The 22,163-nt window shown below is 43.9% G+C and overlaps 1 protein-coding gene across 1 annotated transcript in view; it reads left to right on the top strand.

Annotated features, from left to right (window-relative positions):
- NCKAP5 (NCK associated protein 5) overlaps positions 1-22,163 on the top strand; it is a gene marked incomplete at both ends in the record, with an annotated part of 755,695 nt that overhangs the window by 128,132 nt on the left and 605,400 nt on the right. The gene's annotated exons all lie outside the window — the stretch shown is intronic.

The raw sequence follows: 22,163 nt of genomic DNA, 5'->3' as shown, positions 1-22,163 counted from the left end.
CCAACACCTATATCTGATGACTCATAACCACCTGTAACTCCAGCTTCCTGGATCTGATGTTCTCTTAGATTCTGGGAGCATCTTACTCACATAAGCACACATACCTATACATATACATCATTAATGTTTTTTAAATTAAAAACAATGCCTGAGAGCTATCTGGCAGTGAGCCATTTTTTTTTTTTTGAAGACTCTTACTCATCATGACAGAGATGTCAGCACTGGAAGACCTCTTAGGATAGAGATTTTGGTATTTGCTTCTTTTTACCTATGTATTTGAGCGCTTGGGGACTTCTGAAGTCTATATTGCTATTAGTCTTTATTATTTCATGTCAACTGTTCTGCGTCATGCAGCAGGTTGGAGGACTGATTAGATAAATGACCCTGACAACGATGGTCAACTGCCCTTCAGTTATTAGTTACCGTGGGGGAAATGTTTGTATGTTATAACATGGAGACATCAGGACTTACGGCAGAGTTTTCTTCTGGTTTGATCTGCTCTGTTCTTAAAACTGAATTTCCAGGGCTATGGAGATGGCTCAGTTAGTAAGATGTTTGCCAGGCAAGCATGGGGACCTAAGATCCATCCCCAGAACCCTTATCAAAAAGCTGGGTGCGGCTATTGCCTGTAATCCCAGAGTTGGGGAGATGGAGACAGGAGGAGGGTCCCTGTTGCCAGCCAGCCTCACCAAACCAGGGAGCTCCAGCTTCAGTGAGAGACTCTGCCTCAAAACTAAGATGGAGAGCAACTGAGGACAGACTGGACATTGACTTCAGCCTCTGCCCTGTGTGTCCTTGTGCACGCCTTCCTCCTGCCAAAATGAAGTGGATGTTTCAGCCACATGGAAGAATAAGTTAAATGAATGGAGGATTATACTGTTAGAGTACCTTTAAGATAAGTTTCTCCAAATGAAACTTTGCAAAAGTTTCTAGAAGAGCTCTTTGCTTAGTCAGTGGTTGTATTCCAGAAGTCACTTGAATGAGATTTGAGTGAAATTTTTCTTTATTATTGATTTATGATAATTGATTTTGAAGTCAGGCTCACTCTGTATATCCTGGGCTAGCCTAGAACACACGATCCTCTTGCCTTAGCTTTCCCAGTATTGATTGAGATTGCTCTTGTATTTCACCACACCAAGCTCATTACTGACTTTTCTTATTAATGTAATTCTTTTTCCCACCCATACTTGTGCATGTGCACACACACACACACACACACACACACACACACACACACACACACACGTACGTGTGTATGTGTCTATGTGCCTGTGTTTCCATATGACTCAGGGTTGTCTTTGTGAGTCTTCATCAATCATTTTTCTACCTTACTTTTTGAGATACGGTCTCTTACTAAACCTGGACCTCACTGGTTCGGATGTATTGGCCAGTCAACCAGGGATTTTCTCTCTGCCTCTCCAGTGCCAGGATTACACATGTGTACCAATGTGCCCCACTTTTTATGTGGGTGCTAATGATTCAAACTCAGACCCTGATGTTTGTGGGGTAAGCTCCCTACTGATTGAAGCATCTCTCCAGCCTGCAGCCAGCAGTATTTTTAGCCAGGTGATTTGTTAGTATACACAGAGTGATTTCCACTCAATAGGAACATGGTATCCTGTTCCATTGCTGTGAACAGGATGGGACCTGGGATGTGGTTCTGGACACTCAGTCATAATCCTCATGCTTGTGAAGAGGGAGTCCCTACCTCATGAGCCCTTTACCTATGGTCTGTGAACAGCCTGCTTACCACCATCACATGCTCCAAGAGGGGCAGTAGCCCTGGAAGCTTCAAGATGACTAAGTAGACCATTTCAGATTCCTACCTGATTTTCTCTAAAAGGCTATGAGCCTGATTGCATCTTGTGTGGCATCTTTTCCCATTGTTGGTGCCAAAAATTTAAGCACCACAACAAATCTCTTAATACCCAGGCTTCTTAACCTCACACACCACAGAAAATCCTAATATTGCCCAGTTTGATCTCCCATCTCATCCTCTGTGCATCTCGTTGAACTCACAGACAGCCTTCATTAAGCCCTTTTCTTGATAGCCTCCCTTTGATCAGACTCCATCTCTGGGTCTTTGAATACTCTGTAGCTCCTAAAATATACCTCTCTGTGTTTGTGGAATGTCATGGCTTGGGTTTATGATTTATTATATTTTTGACGTGTGTGTGTGTGTGTGTGTGTGTGTGTGTGTGTGTGTATGTACGTGTGGTAGGATTCTGGAGCCTTTGGATCCCATGGAGCTGGAATTACAGGCATTTGCGAACTATCAGGAGGGTCCTCTGCAAGAACATACTGAGCTAATCATCAACCAGGTATCCCCCCCAGCCCAAGTCCATGCTCACTAAAGCCTTGTACACCAAGAAGAAAAGAGACTCAAGGCTCAGATGCTAGATACCCTTGTGGTAAAGCTTAGTTTGATAAGGCTTTGGGGATAAAAATGACCTCTATGAATATTCTTTAAGGTGACTCAATCAGGAGCTGTTGTTCATTCCTAAAGTGATTGTTAGAATTCATTATCTTCAGTTTGAATAACACAACACTGTATTGTACAGTTAAAACAAACAAGCAACAAACAGATTGACTTCAGAGAACTTTACAGCACTGAATATTTTTTTCTAGCCTGGCATAGCTCTCCTGTTTTACTTCTTATAGCATTATTTACTTATTTATCTATCCATCTATTGATATCCATCTACTTATGTGAGTCTGTGTGTGTGTGTGTGTGTGTGTGTGTGTGCTCACACACATGTGTGGTCGTATGGCACGTGTCATGGCACATGTGTGGAGGTCAGAGAACTAAGTGCAGGAGTATGTTCTCTCTTATCATGTGTGCCCCAGGGATCCATGCAGGTAGACAGGCACCTTTCCCAGATAGCCATTGAGCCAGCTACTGATGTAGTTAAAGCAAGGACCACTCTGGGCTTTGAAGACCTATAAACCTTCATACTCTTTCACTTTGCTGTAAGTCGTGTGGCTTGGTTATAGATTGGGGTGAAGGAAGAAGAAGGTATCAGTGAAAGGCTGTTTGAAAAGACAATGGGATTAGGGTTTTAAAGAATGAGAGGAACCATTCAAAGTTAACATGCACAGCACTTTATCAGTTGCTAATTACAAACTGAAGAATCACCACGTCAAAAGGCAGCCTATCTCTTTCACTCCGGCGCCAACTTTTTCCAATTATTTCTCCCCCTGGTCTCAAGGAGAAGGCCATTTGTCTTGGTAGAAATAAATTAATGGCTGCCATTGAGTATATTAGGATGTTTGGTTAAAATATGGCTACTCCATCTCTGTTTCTAGCAGTACAGTCTACTGGTTCAATTATCTCCCCTCTACAGCAGGGGTCTCATCTGTTACGTGATGGACTTTCCCCCTGCTCATCTTATAGTCAAGACTTGCGAAGGCCACAGCAACCACTGTTTATATATGTCTTCAGCCCACATTTTGTAACCCCTGCTCCAGTGGCTAGGGCCTTGTGTGCTTTTTACAGATCAAAGGAGGAAAAGTTCCATAAACTGCTCAGTATTTCTAGAAGGTGGCCGTTTTTAATAATGTATGCGACATTTACTTTGCATTGATAGGGCAGAAGGGAAGATAGAGATGAAGATGAGCATTGAATTCCCAGAGGCTTAGATCACATAGGTTTTGTTGAAATTCTTCCTGTGTGTTTGTGTATGTGTGTGTTTGTGTATGTGTGTGTGTGTTTGTATATGTGTGTATGTGTGTGTGTGTTTGTGTATGTATCTGTGTATATGTGTGTTTGTGTATGTGTGTGTGTTTGTGTATGTATGTGTGTGTTTGTGTGTGTGTTTGTGTATATGTGTGTGTGTTTGTGTATGTGTGTGTTTTTGTATGTGTGTATGTTTGTGTGTGTTTTTGTATGTGTATGTATGTGTGTATGTGTTTATGTATGCGTGTGTATGTGTGTGTATGTATGTGTGTGTTTGTGTATGTGTGTGTGTTTGTGTATTTGTGTTTGTGTGTGTATGTGTGTGTATATGTGTATGTATGTGTGTGTGTGTGTCTTGGTGGTATTTTACCTCTAGAAGGTCTAATAGACAGAAAAGACTGGTCTTCTGAACAAGTGGAATGGGTTTTCTAGAGCTCAGTCAGTCACTTCAGAACTATTTGACAGACAACAGATTAAATGCCCTTTTGCTATTGTTTCAATAAAGTCAACAACACCACCACCAACAATAATAATGATACCACCTCACTAGGTAACATCAAAAATAAGAAAATGTGTATTTTACTGACTTTTATGAAGGCACACCTGAGACAGTCAGTAAGTAGTGCCCGTGTTTTCTCTGGAGCCCTAAGAGATGATAGCAGTTTTAATGGGCAGGAGGTGTGGTTTTCCACCCCTCAGTACTGATGGAGGGTCCACACCGCTCAGTGGAATTTCAGACACCCGAGACTTTAAACTGGAGAAGCATCAACTGTTCTCCAGCCAGACATATACAATGATCAGCGAAGTGGTCTAGGAGCAAGGGCCTTAAAACTCACTGAGTTTATAAAAACCAGAACATAAACAGAAAATGAAATTCCATTTCTAATGGCTTTACGTCAAGAAGCGAAGAAGGGCAGTGTTTTCACAGTGGTACCTGTCACTCTGGCACTATGTGAAGAGAGTAATTACTAAAACTCAGCTTTTCACAGGCCTTTGAATGACAGCATAGAACATGTGACCACAAAGATGTGTACACACAGCCGATATATAATCACGCTAAGTTTTTAATTTAGCATTTTATGGTTTCCTATTCTTCACCTCTTTTTATGGAACAAATGAGAACTTGAAGGGGATGTTTTGTGGCACAGGTGTGACTCTGACAGAATCAAGGCGTGTGTGTGTGTGTGTGTGTGTGTGTGTGTGTGTGTGTGTGTGATGTACTGAGTCCCAAAGCTGGCTTCTGGAGCTCTCTGCTTGAATGGCAATATCTTCCACCTGTGAGCTCAGAAGGTGGTTCCCCCAGCGAAGTGCTTGTCCCGTCAGCATGAGGACCAGACAAGCCAGTGAGATGCTCTGTGCTTGTGACTCCATGGCTTGAGAGAGGATTTTCTTTTTTAATTCCGAGAGACTCAGCTTACATATATGCTAGAGCTTGCTTCTTCAGTGATCTTCCAAAGGAATGTGTGTTGGGGGTGTGGCCTCATGGAAGGGGCTATTAGGAGATCTGGGATGGAGAGAGGGCTGCATGGCTCAGTTGGTTAAATGCTCGCCTTGCCATCGGGTGGACCTAAGTTCAATCCCCAGAACCCACATAAAAAGCTGGACATGGTAGCATATGCCTTTAGTCTCATCGCTAATGAGATCCCTTGGGGCTCACTGACCAGCCAGCCTGGCCAAATAGACGGATTGCATGAACAACCGTGCTTTAAAAACCCAGAGGAGTGACTGAAATAGACACCCAAGTTTGTCCTCTTGCCTCCTCAACATGCAAGTACACATGTGTGTCTACACACAGGAACAAATACACACAGCACCTTTCTTCTTTGCCTGCGTGTGTTCCCGAAACTGAATGAAGAGGCCTGTAGCATCACCCAGCTAGAGCCGTGTGAGCCAGCCAGAAGGAAGAATCGCTGCCTCAGGTCTTCCTAGTGACGAAGAGTGACGTGCCTGCTTCAGACGGTCTTCCCAGCTTCGATGAAGAATGGCAGGAGAGGGGCTGGAGAGATGGCTTGCTGGTTAAGAGTGTTTCTGCTCTTCCAAAAACATGCACTCAGTTCCCAGCATCTGCATATGATAGCTCACAACATCCTGTGACTTCACATATAGGCATCTGACATCCTTTTCAGGCTTCTACATTCTTACAGACACACACACACACACACACACACACACACACACACAGACATCCCCATACACACATGCACTTACAAACAGATATGTAACACACACACAGACAGGTACACACATAGACACACACACAAAGACATACATACAAACACACAGATGCACATACACAAACACAGAAACACACAAAGACACACAGAGACAGACACACAGAGACACACAGGCACACAGAGTCACATACACAGAGATACACACACAGACAGACAGACAGACACACACACACACACACACACACACACACACTAAAAATAATAAAATAGCAGCAGGGTAAGGAACTAATGCTTGTAGCTCAGAAAAGAGAGTGCTTACGTATATATCCCAGTCCTCTGCAACCTTCTGCGCATTCCATGGCAAGCCGCTTGAGTCACTGACAGCTCTGTGCTTAATTTGGACATCTATAAGTCAGACTGACAGCATGCTTGCATGTCAGGCCACATGGTGCTTAAGGGAGGTACTTTGTGTAAACCAGTTCGCTCATGCTGTATGATTAGCCCTCCTCAGATATTTGACACTTTTAAAGAAGGTTGTGAGTGACCATGGACAGATGGACCCGTTCGTGGCTTTTTATTTCCTTCTTGTTGCCAGAGCCAGCACACCTCCAGCTGTACCCCAATTAAAAGAATCTGGTAGGATTCCTGTTACCAAGATGCAAATAGTCATAGGAAACTATTTTCTGCACCCACCCGTAAGAAGGGCTCCTTCTTTCATGATTTTGCTTCTGAGACAGGGTCTCTAGCCTGAGCTGGCCTTGAACTTCCTACATAGCCAGGGATGCCCTTGAACGCCTGATCTTTGTATCTCCATCTCCCTAGTGCTGGGATTAAAGGTGTGTACAACCACACACAGTTTACTGTGTGCTGGAGCTTAAACCCAGGGTTTTGTGCTTGCTGAACAATTACTCTCACCGAGACACCGCTTCAGACTTCTGTAAATGGTTTGCTGCCGGGATTTGTGGTGATCTACTTATTGAGTATGCACTGCTTCCTGCAGATAGAGGCAGCCCAGAAAAGTGTGTGTTTCTAACTGGGGGCAGCTTGGTAACAGTTTAGTCTAAGTGTCCAAGGAACTGATTCTTTTTTATGTCTACATAGTGTGGACAGTTGGAAAGAACAGGTACCCAGGAGCTAAATAGTCATAGACTTGCTCCTTGACACCTATGGGATATCAGAAAAGAACAACTCTAAAAGTTCTTGCCACGTTAGCTTGGGAACCTGAATTTATTCCCGCAGAAAACCAACTCAAGAAGCCAAAGCATGGCAGTACACACCTGTAATCCCAGTGTTGGGGATCGTAGAAACAGGATAGGACACAGCCTTTCTGAATCAACAAGCTCTAGGTGCTAATGAGAGCCCCTCTCTCAAAATATAGAGAAACAACACTAGACCTCTGACCAGAGCACACATGTGCAAGAGACACTTGAACATGCAGCATGCACACTCCATACACACACAGATAAGCAAACAGTCACATAAATAAATAATTACAAATGAATAAGACCTGGAGGGAGGCAAAGGGATTTGGCAGGCATCGCTCACAGGACTGATCTGCAGAGTGCCAGCTGTGATCTGATTGGCTCTCAGTATGTCTTCAGGCGTGGATGTGGGAAATGGCAGAATCTGGAAGGAGGCTGGGTTTCTCCACTCTCAGCAGGATCCACAGTACCTATGGGATTGCTAAGGTCTGGCTACCATGCATCACTGCCTTAGAATGCTCTGACTTCACCTCCTCACCCTGTCGTTTGAAGCCCACGAGACTCTGGGTTGGCCTCATGAAGGAAACAGAAACCAGTAAGGCTTCACTGGGAATGCATTTAGTGTCCGGAGCATGGGTTCAGACTTAGCACTGGGTAAGAAGCTGGACACGGGGCTTGCATCTGCCATTGTGCTTGGGGAAGGAGGGAGATGCAGATGCCTTGGACTCATTGGCCAGCAATAGGAATCAGCCAGGTCTAAGCCAACAGGAGAGCATGTCTCAAACAATAAGACGGCCTTTGTAACCTGCATCCATGTTACTCTCTCTCTCTCTCTCTCTCTCTCTCTCTCTCTCTCTCTCTCTCTCTCTCTCTCTCTCTCTCCTCCTTCCCTCCCTCCCTCCCTCCCTCTCCCCCCCATCAGTAAGTGGAAACTACTCCTGGGTAGGAGAGACTCCACAGAAAGATTTGAGGGCTACATTTTAACTAAAGTAATTCTACACACTACAATCTTATTCTTCTTCAACTGGATTCTGGCTCACTGGTTATATTGTGTAGCTTGGCTCTGGTTAACCCACACTTTCCATATTTACTTAGTGTGGGATGCAACATTTTGGTGCTTGGTGATATATTTAAGGTGATTTACATAATCACCAGGAAGCCCATGTGAATTGGAGAATAATGCAGGAGAAAATTTTACGTTGAGTAGATGTACCAGGGCACTGGAGTCCAAAGCTAGGAACAATTGAGACATCCCTCATCTTGTGCAGGGCTTGAAGGGAGGCTCTGAGGTGACCCTGAGACATCCTTCACTCTAGCAGCTGGAATGTCCTCTTTTGATTCTTCAGAGAGTCTTGGGCAGGAATCCACACCAGTCCCACGGGCGGGGAGCAGGGTATGGCTGGCAGCTGTAAAGAGAGTTTTGTCTTAAGCAGCAGAAAATGTCTGAGAAGCAGTGCAGCATGCCTCAGGCACCGTCCTGAAACCAGGGGACCCATAGCCATTGTGGCAGAATGTCAATGCAATGTCTTCTCTGCCACAGCTTGTCATTTCATGTGTGTAGGAATGAAGCATGCTCCCCTAACAGGGGAGTTGCAGATACTGGCAGGATCTCTTGTCTGGCAGCTCCTCACCCTTTAATGGGCACCTCAGGTGACATCAACCTGCAGCGCAACTTCTGTTGGTAAGATTGAGCCTCTTAAAGCCTGTCCTGGGTTGGCTATTTATGCACTTAAGTGGAACAGCAAGACCCCAGCTGCCCCTGAGACTTAGCGTGGACACAGTAATTGCTTTCCTTTCCTGGCTCGTGATGCATCTGCCTCAGTGGACCAGAGCACAGCACCTCAGTCAGCGCAGGAGCAACAGCAGGAGAGCACAGGAGGAAATAGAAAATGTCAAAGAGCTCCGGGTTAGAAATTGCATTTCACAGGTGCCATTAAACTCTGTCAGGAGGGAAGATGAAGATGCTAATTGACAGGTTAGTGATGTTTTATTGTCTTCCGGTTGCTGAGTAAGTCATCAGATGGTGCCGTTTAATCATTAATGGAGAGCTTTGGAGGGACCCATGAGTTGTCTTCCATTCATCTTTTACCCTCTTTACCAAGGTGTCTTAAACTATTCTATTCTGGCAGTTCGAAAGGGGGAAAAATAGGATAAATATTTGTATTCAGCCTAAGATACAAGTAATTGACACGGCGCAGGGGCATCCTCTTTCCTTCATATCTATAGGATAGAACCTAGGTCGTCAATGCTTGCAAATAAAACACTTAACAGAGTGACCCACCTCCTCAGTCCCTGTTCAGAAAGCTTAGTGGAGAAAGAATCAGTGGTTGTTACTTTGGTTGAGGGAAACATTTAAAGGAGACTCTAAGTTTAATCAACCCTCCTTCTATTGTTTCCTCCTTTGTAACAGGAGCCTCATAGTTACCACAGGCTAGTTCTACATACAATTCATATTTCATCATTTGTCCCTGGCTTACGGGCCTCCTATGGGGAAAGAATCCTCGTGTTAAAGGATCACTGGGAGTTGTTCTTCCCTTGAAAGTGCCTGGCACTTAATATCTCAGAACTGTTCATACGAGACTGAAATGTCAGCTCATTTCAAAGGAGATCTGAGCCCCTGCATCTAGTCTGCCCTTCGGATAATGTTTATGTACACATCTGTCATTGGCAGATGTATCCGTGGACCTCTCCAGATGAATTAGTAGCTTTTGTTTCTTGTTTCCAAAGTACTGTAATAGAGTTCACTGTGATTTTCCCAGGTCTCCCTTATGTGTTCATTATTCAAACGTTAAATATTTAACACCTTACCTGCCAGAATTTGTCAAAGACAACCCAGGCTGTGGAAACTCCAAGGGCAGGATTTTTATCAGGAACAGTCTGCAGGCATAGGTGTATTTCAAGTGATTATTCTCTTAAAATATGTTGCTGGGTCGTTAGCCCAGAAGAGGCTCAGTGGGTAGGAACAGTTTTTGGAGAGATCTGAGTTTAAATCCCCAGCACCAATGTAAAAAGCTAGGCAGGGTGAGCATCCCTTTAACGCCAATGTTAAGGGTGGGGGACAGAAGTCAGGATGTCTAGAGATTGCTGAGGGTTATCCTAGCTTCGTGTTCAGTGAGAGATCTGGTGTCCAGGAAATAAGGCAGGACCCCAGACGACATTGTCCTCTGTCCTCTGCAGATACATGCACAGGCTTATGCAACACCTACACATATGTATTATACACGATATACATATGCCACATATAAACGTCCAAGCAAAATTATATTGCCTCAAGTGTCTTATTCTCACAAGAGCTGATCTTATCTGTCAAACTCTGCTTTGTTGTGTGTTGTGGTTGTGTGTTCTCCATTTCCTTCAGTTCCGTTGCTCCATTATCTCCCCGACACTGGCACCAGACAAGCAGGTGCTCAGGGAGCTTGGATGGAGAAGGGGATGTGGGGTTCACAAGAAGTTCTGGAAACCAACTTGACGAGATTAGTGCAGACTCCGGGGCAGTGGGAGGGGGAGTTGGGAGTGCTGGAAAGAATTCAGCCTCAAAAGGAGGCAGGCACTTTAAATCTGCGTCTACTAGCTGGGCCACCGTGCTCCATATACCTTTAGTTGGGATTCATTATATGTTGTCTAATCTGTATATATGTTATGTACATATCTGCAATCTGTATACGTTCTACACACATAAAATCTGTTATACATATATAATCTACATGTTACATATGAAATCTATATCTTCATATAAAATCTGTTGCACACATATATAAATCTATGTGCTATAAACATATAAGATCTATGCCTGTTGTGTGTAATTTATATATGTAATATACTTAAGATTCATGTTTTCTAGATACATATAAATATAAAATATATGATTTAGTCAAATGTAAATTTGTATATTTATATATGTAATATATATGTGCTCTGTACATCTATAAAATCCACATTGTCTATAAAATCCATATCTGTTATATGCACATATAAGAGATATTTATATACATGTATAAAATCTTTTATATACATATCTGATAACTATGTGTATTTTATATATATATATATACACACACACACACACACACACACACACACACACACACATACATACATAAAAGTTATAAACCCATGATGTGTGTAGGTCTGTAGTTTTACCTTGGCTCTCTCCTTCCTCAAAGGTAGGTACCTACAACTGAAGACCCAAAGCTTCTACTCACTTTCCCTGGCCCTTCTTACTGGCTCCATGACTGGTTGAGAGACTGGCTTGTTACAGCTATGGTTCTGCCTGGATGGAGGAAGCTGGCCTGACTCTCTGGCTCCCTGGGGGAGATGAGCTAGGGCAGTGAAGGAGTCTGACCCAGCCTGGCTACTGTGCTGGGGAAAGTGGTCAGTGCCCACAAGGAGGACGTGCTCTTAAGCATCTTCTCACTTTGGTTACTTGAAAAGGGTCCATAACTGTAGGAAATTCTCCTTTGTTTGGCTAAACGCAGGCCAATTCAGAAAAAGCTTTAGTGACAACCCAGAGGAGCTTCCCCTCCTGTCTGACCTGCTTGCCTTAGCTTCAGACATGGGAGAATCAGAGGGGTTAAAGGATTTCCAGAAGTTTTCATTCCTGCTCAGGGTGACTCAGCTGCTGGTGAAAAGGACTTTTGTATACAAGTTCTTAAGAGGAGAGACCTCTTTTAAAATATTTGTTGTCTAAACCCAAGTAAAGATGTTTGAAAGGTTTTCTCAGTGACTCTGAGAGGAATCCAGCTTCAGAGAAATCATGTTGCCATGTGAGCCTCTCACTTTCTCAAAGGGGGCTAGCCTTAGCTCTTTCCCAGAGCTGCCCTTAAGGCGGATTATCTGTTTGTGCTGGAAGCTTTTAGCTCTCCTCCTCGACTTCCGGTTTGATGGGTGAAGTTCCTTAAAAGTGTCATTTCCAGCTTTGGGTGCATTGGAAGCCTCCTGGGGCTGAGACAGCAGAGGACTGCCATGTTTGAAATGTAGATGCTAGGATTTCCTGTGAATCAGTCTGTGCTCAGAACTTCTTGTCATCACTCAGAGGAACTCTGGGCTTTTCCTCCTCCACATAATTTCCCCCTTGGGCTCAGCAGCTGAACTCAAAGAATCATTGGGGATTTATTAATGGTGGACTGGTTAAATGTATACATACAACTTTGGCCCTTTAAAAATGTCTTTGGTGAGCAGTAAGTGCTCAGGCCCCTTCAGATGGTGCTTCGCCCATGATCTTGTGAGCAGTGTTCATGAAGCCAATTGATTGTACATGAACCAAATAAATAAATAAATACAAGAGATACGGAGTTAGAAAGGGAAGTGGTCCTGAAGAGGAAGGGATGGGGGGAATGAAAGGTAGGAAAGAACAGATAGGGGGTGGATATGATAAAATGCATTCTATACATGAGTTTAACCCAGGCTAATGAAGACTGAAGAATGCCATGCATTTAGTAAATGGTTGTTACATACAGATGGTCTAAATGTTAAGAATATCCAGTCTTTCTTTTTGTATTTAAACTCTAAGAGGAGTTTGGGGTGCTTTTAGTCTCCTGGTTCTAAAAAAAACGAGTCCCTGGGCAGATAGCCGAGCATCCTGTTCCCCGAGGTACATGTCAGAATGCAAATGTTCTTGTCTCTCTTCCAAGCACTGAATCAGGGCCCTAGGGGCAAGGTGCAATCTGTTTCAACAAGCCTTCCAGGCAACTCCTGGGACTCTGTCTCAGGCCCTTCAGCATCTGATCTGGACACTGTTCCTCATCTTCAGAGGAAGCCAGCAGAGCTTTGAAGCCAAAGGCTATGCTAGATTAAATGCATCCCAGAGTCTGATCCTAGACCAGATTCTACAGTTTGTGTGGGACTGTATTCCGAGTGAACGTTGAATGCTGTGGAGATAGGTAAGCTTACACCTTTGGTTTAGGGGGACTTGAAAGCCCTGCTTTCTGCTTACGACCCGGTCAGACCTTATCACCTGGACTACTTCGGCCTTTTCATCTGTAAAGCAGAGATGGAAACTCATGTTAGTGGCATGCGGTAAACAAGAAGCTAGTTTTATGATGGAGAGTAGACGGGAAAGTGTTAGATAAACATCACCTTCAGTTTACCTCTCTTGCAGCTCTTTCCTAAGCAGCCTTGTCTTTCCTAAACCTGGGACTAAGTGGCAGAGGGATGCTGATGTCAGGGCAAATGTCCCTGTAAGCCGCTGGATTGACCTTCTCTAGCTACAGACTGGGGTCTTTGCCAGTATCCTTTGTGTACTGTGCTGAAATTTTCATCAACTTAACCAGTGGTGTATTTAAAGATTAGAAGGACTGTGTTTAATCAAACCTATTGACTTTTCTCTTAATCCTTATATATAAAATTGGCTCCACAGAACTGAGGACTTAGAGGCTAATACAGTGCTCACATTACACACTGATTTATGAGATACAGTTGTAGATGTATGTTTAAAAATTATTAGATACAAGGCAACTTTTAGGGTCTCTCTCTCTCTCTCTCTCTCTCTCTCTCTCTCTCTCTCTCTCTCTCTGTGTGTGTGTGTGTGTATGTGTGTCTGTATGTGTCAGTGTGTAGGTACATGAATGAGTGTTTAGGATCAATTGTGAAAACACAGAATTTTAAAGCTTTAGCTAATTAGGTTTACTGTTAGCCTTAGAGGAGGTTTACTGTTCAGCTGCTGACTGTACAGACTGTGGTAAGGTAAGTGTTTTGCTGTGGAACTGGGACTTGCTCCAGCGTTCCCCTTTGGTTGAAGTGGGATATTGATGAAAACCACACATGATGTCTTTGTACAGGCCTTACACTGAGCTTGAGAAAGAACAAGAATAATTAGGCTTTAAAAAGAAGACAGATGCTTTAATAGCCAGCTCAATAGGAAATTAGATGTTTCCACGTGTGGAGAGCCAGCCCCAACTCTTGTTTTATTTCATTTTACCCCATCAATCTGTTTTACCCTGTCAGACAGGTGTAGTATTCATATATGACATTTTCTCTCAGCCTCAGTACGGCACTGACTTCATTTGCTAAAAATGTCTCTAGCAACTTTCCCCCTTCTGTACGATCAGAGAGCTCAAATACAAGCTTGGATTTTCTAGCCACACTATACAGTCCAGCGCCCTTTGGGCTTCTGAGACATGAATGTTCAAAAAGTGTACTGTCCACATCTCAGAGTTTGTCACTGCCTGCTATTCACAGTTGCCAGGGAGCGGGGAATCTGCTTTATTCAGAGAGCTGGCAATCTGAGCAGATAGGATTAGCGTAGCCCAAACCTGTCTTCCATCCCCTCTCTAACCAGAAGATTTTACAGGAAGGGTAGAGCTGACACACACAGTCAATACCTCTCTCATTCCTTGCATGTCTGGGCTCACACACCTTTTTAAATGTTGAGTCTAGTTAGTGTGATTCTCTGGGGCCTGGAAGGGGTTAAGTGGGAACAAACCAACCGTGAACACTGAACCCTGCAGAGCTGGCGATGACCCGAGTGTGCTGATTTCGTTCTGAAGGACGGAGCAAGTGTTCATCTCTGTAATGCAGAATAAAAGTGACTCCACAGTACCTGTGTGCTGTCACACCAAAGCTTGTACTGTTACACCTTGGCTGTACTGAGCTTTGCCTGGCTGAAGGGCTGTCTCATGAAACCCGAAGAACTGTGCTCAGGACATGAGAGGGACTGTGGCTAGGAGATAAACTGCCCTAAGGGGAGGTTACTAGTTACTGTGGAGACTTCCAGGTGAATCCCAGGCTAACGATAACCCCTTCATTTTGTACCTCTACTTAGGCTAATGACCAGGTTTTTGGAAAAAGAATTCATGTGTAAAAGATGAGCAAAATTGTCCCCTGGTCTTGGGGTATTCACTGGCTTGAGAGTTTACAGCTGGGCCGGTACAGGGACCCTCTGCTCTACCAGTTTACCCAGGACTTGTCAGTGTGAGCCCTGGAGGCTCATTGCTGCCAGTCTTGAGCAGGGTGGCTTACAGCTCAAGAGACCACGGAGCCTTCAGGGACAATTCCTTATTTCCCAGAGTGAGAAGCAAAGACAGCATTTAGTTAGTAGAGACTGGGGCCAAAATGCAACTGATACGAAGTGTCTTGGAACCGGCCACCCTCTCCAGCCTGTCTGGGCTGGCTGGGACAGAGGGAGAGAGTGGTTTTTAAAAGTCAGAGAAATTTCAAGATTTCAAGAGAGGTTTGGCTCTGTTCTGTTATATGGTAGTCTCTGCATAGCAATGAGAGGCTCATTTGACTATCCTGTCTGTGAAAATGTCTAGTCCCCCAAACAGACTGGCAATTCTACCTCTTGGCACCCCACAAATGTCTTCCAGAGTCTGGGAATTTTAGGCTGTTTGTCCCCTCCCAACTCCAGAAACAAGTAACAATATTGATAACTGAATTAGGGTCACCTGAAGTTTACCCCTGTCTCCAGGCTTTCAGTTTCAGAAATGAGAGCTCTTTCCATGTTAACTGCCCTTAGTCTTGTGTGTGATTCCTTATTGCAGCTAATTTAATTTTGTATGAAAAGCCCCGATAACTAATTATCTGACATTTGCATACTCTGAACAAATCCCACAAATATTTGCATACATTTTCTGATGTTCCCCATGACTCTTTAACAACCCCCAATCATAGAAAACTGCCTTCCTAAATTGATTTAGCACATCTGCACTGTCTGGATGTGTCTGATTTTCCTGTGTGTTTGTGGGGGAAGGGGCAGGGGCCAGAGGGATTAGGGTAGGTAAATTCGACTGTGAGGGAACTGTCTGAGTTGTTGTCCCAAGAATGAGTATTTAAAACTAGAGCTGAGTCCTGGGTGGCTGTCCTCGTACAGAACACAGGCAGAAGCCTGGTTCAGCCTCAGTGCACAGCCCTTTTGTGGAATCAGCTTAGTTGGCAGGTTACAGAAAGGATGTACACTAAAAACTGCAGGAACACTTATGGGACTGGTGAAGAGGCTCAGCAGAGCTTGAGGGTCTGGGTGATGCTCAGAGCCCACATGGTAGGAAGAGAGAACTGATTCCTGAAGGTTGTCCTCTGACCCCTGCATGCATACTCTGGCACATGCCTGTCCTCACATGAACAAACGCACATGAGATTTCAAAATGTAATTTTAAAAAAGTCCTAGTCCAGGTAGACCTGTGTAGGGTTCTCCCAGATGCTCTCCTCTGCCCATCTTCCCGAAGACAAACTTAGGGCACATAGAACTATAGCTGTTTCTTGTTTTGTGTTACTTGAATTAAGCCTGCTTTCTCTGTTTCTTTCTTTTTACCTGATGCAAGGGCACAAGGATAAGACATTCAGTTTCCCATATCGTATTCTTAAAAACAAGGTTTTTAAAAAGAAGCGTGGCATGGTTTGTTATTGAATAGTGTTGGGGGTTATCTGTAGACTAAGATGGAGTGTGCCTCTTCAGGGGTGGTGGGGTGGTTTGGGCCAGGGTAGGGGGGATGTACTGGTGATAACCGCAGAGGGAGTTTGGCATCACCGGGTGTGCTAGCTAAGCACAGATTTCAAGGGCTCTCTATATCCACAGAAAGCGATTTGGGGGGGAAAGGCCAGAGAGCGAGGAGGATGGTTCCAACAAGTTTTCTGGGGATGGTAATTGCACAGGCCAGGCCAGCCCAGCACACTGGGAGAGTCACTGGAGCTGATCCAGACAATTAGAATGTTTTTCTGAACGAAGTAGGGCATTTTGCTGAGGCTCAGGGTACCATTTCCACCAGGCACGGCAGAGTTGAGAAGGCAGGCAGAGGCCAGATGGTGGGAAGAAGCAACATACACTCTGGTGCTACCTTCCTTCTGGGGAAGGCTTGGAACTTGGACTGGAGCTCAGTTTACAAGCTCCCCCTCAGAAAATGTACAGTATACATAAATACATACTATGCCTCATAAACACCGCCGACAAACTTGTTAGAAATGTGAGTGCTGAGTGTTCTCTTCATCTCCAGAGGTGGAGGAGCCAAGCACCATGTGGATCTCAGAAAACACACCAGGCAGCTCTGACCTTATTAAATTCCAGGAGACCGTGTTTGGCAAAAGCTGAGTAATGCATGCTTCATTCTCCACGCTATATGGACACACTGTACCAAGCACTTTCACCTCAGCTCTTTCCAGTGGGAGATTCCTGCTAATTCTATCACAAATTTAATTCATCTTGTCCTTCAGCAGATAAGAAACTCCTTTTCTTCTGAGTCAGAAAGGTGTCTCACAGTAAGAACAAAATGGCTTTCTAATTACCTTTCAAACAGGAGCAGGGCTATTTACTTCTGGTGGCATCAGCCCTTTAGGGACCAGCCAATAAAAGCTCCTTTTAATCAGGGGATTGGTAATCACTTCAGACCACAAGACACTTGGGGCTCTTCTAAGGATAATCTTAAATTGCTCCACATGTAACAAGCCACAGAGTTCAGGGCAGAAGATGCTGGGAACAGATTGTCTCCTTTGGTAAAGAGAAATGCTTGGTACTAAGTTTCTATGCAACATTGTGGAGGTAGAGGTGTGTGTGTATGTGTGTGTGTGTGTGTCTGTGTGTGTGTGTGTGTGTGTGTGTGTGTGTGTATGTGTGTAAATGCAGGATAGTTATGCATAAGTCCAGCCTTTCCCAAACACAGCCTCCTGAAGTTTCATGAGGTCAGAGTTACCTGGAGCATTTTCTGAGATCCACATGGTGCTTGGCTCCTCCACCTCTGGAGATGAAGAAAACACTCAGCACTCACATTTCTAACAAGTTTGTCGGCGGTGTTTATGGGGCATCTATACCCTAAACCCTCTGTTGTAAGAAACCATGCTAGAATCATCCTGTATCCTAGGCATTTGCTTCTCCCAGAAACTATTTGGTCCTCATCCTGAGATGTCAACCAAGGCTAAACACTTATTCCTGGAAACTAAACACTCCAGTTTTAGAGGCATGGCTAAGCCTGTAAGGTAGAACGACAGCTGCTCCATGGAAAAAATGCCAAGCACCTTAATGGGGTCTGTTCCTACTGGGGAAAGAACATTATTCAAACAGGGCACTCCGCCCCACCCCCATTTTTTGTATTCATTTGCACTGTGGAAGTCATTGGCAAAGGTCTCATGAGGAGTAATTCTGATGTCAACTTGGCAAGGTCTACAATCAGTAGGAGATGAACCTCTGGCCATGTCTGTGAGCAAGTGTCTAGATTGCATTAGCTGAGGTGGGAAGACCTGCCCTGAACACACAAGCAGACACAGATAAGCGTGGGTGCGCCCGCGCACACACACACACACATTAATCAGAACAAGGACAGAGTTTTAGGTTATTCTTGACCATAATCCTGGGACCTGAGAACATGTCAGACTATAATCCACGCCAGCATTTGCATTATGGTAGATCTGGTCGTATTTGCACTACCTCTCATCCTGAGGAGATGAAGGCCAACGAGAACTAGTCCTGCTCTATAAGGTGCTGATCTGCAGAGATGGGACTTCAGAACAGCAGCAGGGTCTCCTGGAGATGGCTGCAGAAACATTCACTGAATCAGATTCTGGTGCCTGGTGGAGCAATCTGTGTTAGCCAGTGGAATAAATGAGAACCTTAGTAGGAGCAATTCAATACTGTGCTCCTTAGGGGGCGCCCTAGCGCAAGCCCTGTGTGGGAGTGTGGTGCATACCTTCAGGTTGGGACAATGAATATCACTTTGGCTACCACATCCCGAGTTCAAGTCTTACAGTAGACACTGGGATTGTAAAGATCTTATATCTTGTTTGTTTAAAAACAAAACAAAAAAAGAGGCTGGCCTTGCCACCGTGAGGGGTAGTTTTGGGGAATCCTAGGAGATAGAGTTAGAACATAACTGGCTATAGTTTGAGGACAGTGATAATAAAAAGCTTAATGGTCATGGTCAATAGTAGTGAGGGAAGTGGCATTTTGTGACAATATTTAGGTGAACAGCATGTCAATGGAACCACAGTTCGGCCATGCAGTGGCCTGCTGTGCTGTACTATTGGTGTTTATATTTGTCCTTGAGCTTCCCAGGAACAATTTAATCCATGCAGAGTGGCTGGGGTAGCAAAGCAGGCTTTCTGATTACAGAAAGCTCTGGAAGTGCTTTCCATCAAGGCGGGGGTGGAGGTTTGATGAGGACTCTGTTAGCTGCAGCATTTATTTCATTCTGGTGACTTTTCTGTACACACAGCCTACTGCCACGTTGAGAAATGATATGCTACTGACTTGCAGAACTCATTAATCCATTCATTTGCTCACTTAATCACCTCTGAATGACGGATGTTCTAAGTGCTACCGTGGATGTGGGACACATAGAAATAGAGGCTGCTCAACTTTGTGGAATAGTTTAGCATGGAATAAACATTTGGTGTCTGGATCATTGGTGCTAAACTAAGTCACTGGGATTTCTCTAGAACTGAAAGAGGATCTAGAATTGAATCTTGCTTCTGATACAGGGCGATCGCAGAGAACAAAAGAGACTTAAGGTCTCAGAGGGCAGAGGCTTCCAGAAAATATCAAGGTAAGAGAACCTGAGTTTAACATCAGCAGAAACCAGCCATAAATACAGATCTAGGGGGCAGCATGAGAGCCCTCCCCGCAGAAGTCCTCTGTGGCTTATGTAGAGAGGCTGCGGTGACAAGTCTGCCCTCAGTAGCAGCAAGCTTGTGATTGCTTGAATGGGAAAGAAATTAGAGGCAGCAAGTAGAAGGATAATGAAGGTAGAATTAATCTGCCAAAGCTGGGGTTCCTGAATTGATTTGTTTGTGCTGTTCAACACACAAAGACCTCCTTGGAAGAATGTGTATTGCTACAGATTCCAGTTACTATTGAGATACCCCGTGTATGTGAGTATGTGAGTGTGTCTGTGTGTGTGTGTGTGTGTGAGTATGTGTAAATATGTGTGTATGTGTGTGTGAGTGAGTATGAGAGTGTGTGAGTATGAGTGTGTGTGAGTGTGTATATGTGTGTGAGTGTGTGTGAGTGAGTGTGGGTGTGAGTGTGTGTATATAAATGTAGGTGGTGTATACATGTGTATATGGTGTATGGTATAAGCATGTGTATGTACCTGTAAGGGAACACTCACCCACTTGTGCATGTGTGGAGGGCAGATGTCTATGTCACGTGCCTTCTATCAATGTCCACCTTATGATTTGAGACAGGGTCTCTTACTGACCCTTCTCCTGTGTCATCTTAGCTCATCTGTCTGGGCAGTAAGCTCTCAAGATCCACTTGTCCCTATCACCAGCACTAGGATTACAGGACGGTTCCGTCAAGCCTGACTAGTGAGATTAAACCTCAGGCCTCATGCTGTACATCAGGTACCTTGCCCACTGAACCATCTCTCTAGTTGTGACTCTACTCACCCGTGCAGTCCCAAGATGAGGACAGTTAGCATTTTCTATTTGCTGTACAGATGTACCTTGCCATTTAAATGACAGAATAGTTTTTTCTGTTCAAGGAAAATATCTCCTGATACAGTAGTTAGTCATCTCTCAAATGTGAAAATTCTTGCATCTACAAAGTTTCCATTGCCTCCAGCATCTGGCCTCCTTAGTGGTTGCATCTTTGCCTGGAGGTAGATTGGGAATTCCACTGGCAGGATTTCACATACTCCGCAGCAGTAAATTATGCTAATTAAAGTAGAGAGATTGTGGGGAGTGCTTTTAGAATTTTGCAAGCTTTAATAGGTGGTTATATTTTGAATCCCACTCCAAGTGAGTGATACTCAAGAGCTTCACGTTCTTGGAATTCAGCTCTAATGGACCTCCCTCAGAATTGACCTATTTCCAATAATAACAAGTTTCATCAAATGCTACACAGATGCAGAATGCCACTGAGTGTATCTCTAATCCTCTAATCCATTTCAGTGTCTCATACTGATTGCTCCAAAATATCTGAATTAAGGGAAAGGCAAACTTCCTGAAATATATCTTTAAAATGATTCAAATTTGCATAAGTTTTAGCCAAGGAACAGATGTCTCTTTAATGCTGTACCTTTGAAAAATTTAAAAACCATATTATATAAATCCAACTTGCTGCAACACGATTCTCCTTGCCTTCTTAATCCTTTCTTCAGTGAATGTTGTCATCAGAACTTTGACAAGGACAAGGAGAATGGAGGTTCATTCGTGGTCTGAGATTCTGATGGAGGAAATTGTCTCACTGAAGGATTTTTAATCTCATCTTCTCAGATGGAATGGCAGTTTCCTCTTTGTGAACTGTGCTCCAAGTCTTCATTTTGACAGCTAGTGTTCAGTGCTCACATTGTGTATTGTAGCCACACAACACTTAAACTGTAGAAAGATGTGCACATGGCGGAAACTGAGTTCATTTGAGGTGTTGTCCTGTCCCACTCAGTTCTTAAAATCTATTCATTTACATCCTAACTGTCCCAAATATCTTGACTCCCATTTTATTTAGTGTGGTTGCTTCTCCAAGGTCAAAGGTACCTGATTATGTGTGAGTGTGTTGAAATTATCCTGTATAATGTAGTTCAGTATGGCCGAGGACACAAGAAATTTTATAGATATTAAATAAAAAATGTCACAGACCAAATTTGTACACAGAAACACACAGATACACACATATGTACACATGCACATGGAAAAGGTCAGTAAACACACATACACACACACTGCAGGTTATCACACACACAAATCATATCACATAACAGGTGAGTATACACATAGGTGTCCAAGATTAGTACACACATATACACACCGATACATGCATACACACACATTACATGTCAGTACACAGATGTGTTTGTGCATATTGGTCATAAATCAGTTCAGTTTACCCACACAAGGAAATCTCTATTTCTGATGACTTCTTACAACGTTTTCAGCTTCAGAATTGGTGTAGTCTGATGGGTTTAATAAGATAGTCCAGGAAGTTTATCTAATAGTTTGAAATGTTACATTAAGTTTGATAAATCAGTTGAAGTTAATGGCAATTGCAAGGCCACAGTTTCCCAAGTTAACCATGGCTCTCTGTTTGAGTTCATCTTTGCAGTCATTGAAGTCTAATCAGTAAAGGTCGATCCATCTACAGGAGCCTTGATACTGGCTCAGCTTCTCCAGAAAACTTTAGTTCACACGCTCCATGAATAGAAAAATCCTGAGGCTCTGGTCTGGAAGGGAAGTCACCAAGGCAGCGTCTTCCTCTTG

The sequence above is a fragment of the Micromys minutus genome, assembly GCF_963924665.1.
Source record: "Micromys minutus genome assembly, chromosome: 6".
NCBI lineage: Eukaryota > Metazoa > Chordata > Mammalia > Rodentia > Muridae > Micromys > Micromys minutus.
Note: the sequence above shows the minus strand (reverse complement) of the source record. Positions and strands in the feature narration are given on the sequence as shown.